The sequence below is a fragment of the Dreissena polymorpha genome, chromosome 3, assembly GCF_020536995.1.
Source record: "Dreissena polymorpha isolate Duluth1 chromosome 3, UMN_Dpol_1.0, whole genome shotgun sequence".
In the NCBI taxonomy this organism is placed as follows: Eukaryota; Metazoa; Mollusca; class Bivalvia; order Myida; family Dreissenidae; genus Dreissena; species Dreissena polymorpha.
The window spans coordinates 528,005-531,656 of NC_068357.1; the positions used below are offsets into that span (position 1 = coordinate 528,005).

At 36.2% G+C, this 3,652-nt stretch overlaps 1 protein-coding gene across 3 annotated transcripts in view; it reads right to left on the bottom strand.

Moving 5' to 3' along the window:
* The window catches only part of LOC127872701 (uncharacterized), a 436,069-nt gene that overhangs the window by 345,370 nt on the left and 87,047 nt on the right, over positions 1-3,652 (bottom strand). The gene's annotated exons all lie outside the window — the stretch shown is intronic.

A 3,652-nucleotide genomic window follows, 5' to 3' on the forward strand; every position in this document is an offset into this window, starting at 1 on the left:
TCGATTATGAATAACAACACATGCTTACATACTCGGTGGTGAATAACAACACATCGCTACATACTCAGTGGTGAATAACAACACATACTTACATACTCGGTGGTGAATAACAACACATGATTACATACTCGGTGGTGAATAACAACACATGGTTACATACTCAGTGGTGAATAACAACACATGGTTACATACTCGGTGGTGAAAAACAACATATGGTTACATACTCGGTGGTGAACAACAACATATGGTTACATACTGGGTGGTGGACAACAACACATGGTTACATACTGGGTGGTGAACAACAATACACATTTACATACAGGTTGGTAAATGCTAATACAGTGCTACGTATTCATTGATGAATGATAACATGTGATTTAAAACTCGGGGTTGAATAATAACACAAAGATAAACACACGTTTTTACATAGTAGGTGGTATATCATAAAACATGATTAGATTCTCAAAGTTGAATTATAACACATGGTTGAATATTCATCGGTAAATAATTACACACGTTAGCTTTTGTTGAATACTCGAAATGATTCACTTCAAATCCTTGGATACTTGTTAACTTATTTATTGTGTCTTTTGTTTGTTTGTTTGTTTAGTTGTTGTGTGTCTGTTTGTTTATTTAGCCGATTATTAAAGTATTTGATTCATATTACGACAGTCAGTGAACTAAATCAACTGGCTCTACCTGCTATCTACAACTAAGTTCACATACTTATGCTAGTTACTGCTGGCGAAACTGACCCACATGAATCAGAAGTATGTCGAGAATAGCCGTTGAAATGAGTCACGTTCTGAGAAAACTGGGCTTAATGCATGTGCGTAAAGTGTCACCCCAGATAAGCCTGTGCAGTGCGCACAGGCTAATCATGGATGACACTTTTTGCCTTAACTTAATTAACGGTAAGGAGTGACTTCATTTAAACTAAAAATACCATAAAAGCGGAAAGTGTTTTCCCTGATTAGCCTGTGCGGGTTGCACAGGCTCATCTGGGACAACACTTTACGCACATGCATTTTGCCCAATTTTCTCAGAACGCGACTCAAATATTCGTTGTCTAAATAATCGAGTCTAAGTGATAAATAAGAGATTATTTGAAGTTGGTTATCAAGTAGACCTGTTTTAGAATAGCGGATAAAACGTATCTACCTGGTATTCATATTGTAGTATTTTTGTCACTAATATGTTAAGCAAATATGTCAAATGGTTATACCCGACAGCTGCTTTGAGAGAGTATACATATACCTGTTTAAAAACTAAATTTTAGCATGATAGAATACAAACGTCAAGATATTTTTTTTAAATGCAAAATAAAAGAAGAAAAAACTTTGTATGGGAATGAAAAAAAAACAAATCAGTCGACATTTTACACAAAAAATTAATAGCGATTAGTGTATAATTTAAATAAGGCATTGACACGATAGACTGAAACGTCACGTATTGAAGGGTTCATTAACGCAATATTTAAAGCAAAGCAGTAGAATTAACTATATGTAACATCGTAGCGCATTGAATAACACTTTGTCGTAATCTGTCTGATTTCATGAACAGTTCAATCGTTGATGTGGTATATCCCATTTTCATAACGCCTGAAAATTATTACATTCCGGGAAATACTCTCCAACCAGCACTTGTTCATACCATTGACATGTTCGCGGTGATTCGCGTGTTCGCAATAAATTTGATAAATCACAAAAAGGACAGTAGTAGCGTAGTACACCATCTTTAAAACAGACTGTCTGACAAAAAGAACGTAGCGACTTCGAAAAAGAAAATACCAATGTGCGTCAGATATATTTTATATAGATGTGTCGTGTTCTGAGAAAACTGGTGCAATCCGCACAGGCTTATCAGGGACGACACTTTTCGCCTTAATGGATTTTCGTGTAGAAGATTTTCTTTAAACGAAAAATACCATAATAGCGGAAAGTGTCGTCTCTGATTAGCCTGTACGGACTGCACAGGCTCATCTGGGACAACACTTTACGAACATGCATTATGCCCAGTTTTCTCAGAACGCGACTCAAATATTCGTTGTCTAAATAATCGAGTCTAAGTGATAAATAAGAGATTATTTGAAGTTGGTTATCAAGTAGACCTGTTTTAGAATAGCGGATAAAACGTATCTACCTGGTATTCATATTGTAGTATTTTTGTCACTAATATGTTAAGCAAATATGTCAAATGGTTATACCCAACAGCTGCTTTGAGAGAGTATACATATACCTGTTTAAAAACTAAATTTTAGCATGATAGAATACAAACGTCAAGTTCTAAACAAGATGTGTTTGTGAAACACAATGTCCCCCTATATGATATTTGACCTTGTAAGATGACCTTGACCTTGTGAAGGATGACCTTGACCTTTCACCACTCAAAATGTGCAGCTCCATGAGATACACATGCATGCCAAATATCAAGTTGCTATCTTCAATATTGCAAAAGTATTCATAAAATAAGCGATTTGGGACACATATATTTGACCTCTGACCTTGAAGGATGACCTTGACCTTGACCTTTCACCACTCAAAATGTGCAGCTCCATGAGATGCACATGCATGCCAAATATCAAGTTGCTATCTTCAATATTGCAAAAGTATTTATAAAATAAGCGATTTTGGCCACATATATTTGACCTCTGACCTTGAAGGATGACCTTGACCTTTCACCACTAAAAATGTGCAGCTCCATGAGATACACATGCATGCCAAATATCAAGTTGCTATCTTCAATATTGCAAAAGTATTCATAAATTGAGAGATTTTGGCCACATATATTTGACCTCTGACCTTGAAGGATGACCTTGACCTTGACCTTTCACCACTCAAAATGTGCAGCTTCATGAGATACACATGCATGCCAAATATGAAGTTGCTATCTTCAATATAGCAAAAGTTATTGCAAAATGTTAAAGTTGGCGCAAACAGACAGACCAACAGACAGACCAACAGACAGACCAACAGACAGACCAACAGACAGACCAACAGACAGGGCAAAAACAATATGTCCCCCACTACTATAGTGGGGGACATAAAAACTATCTCTATGCAATTGCATGAGTACAACTATAGTTAGAACCAAATTTCCCATCTCAGCACCAAAACTGCACACATAAGAGTGCAGTGCGACAATGGCAATAGCCGTGCGATCAAATGAAATTGGAACCAGATAAGGCGAACTGATTTATTAATGAATTGCAAAGACACTTCATCTAATAACGAACTATTGAATTTATAGTTTGGCGATTGCGAAATTAATGTGATAAATGCTTTGATGTGTGTTTAAAAAAGTGAGACAAATGAGATCTCTGTAAGCTGTGTCATGATACACACACGTCTTAACTAGAGTGTCTGACAATGCGCCCTGATTGCCTTCAAAGTAGATAGTACAAATCGGATTTGGAACATCGACGTAAATTCTCTTTGAATAAATAATAGCTTCTTGGTAATGTAAATGAGAATTATTGTAAGTAAGTAATCACTTAGAGCTGCTCTAGAGAAGCATGTCTATTTCTCAAGACAACTCCGTAAACACAGGAATTCGTTATCGTAAACATGTGTGGCCGCAAAATAGCATCAGAGAAATTGCATGTCAACGGAATCATGTGATATATAAATAACGACATACACATCATTATAAA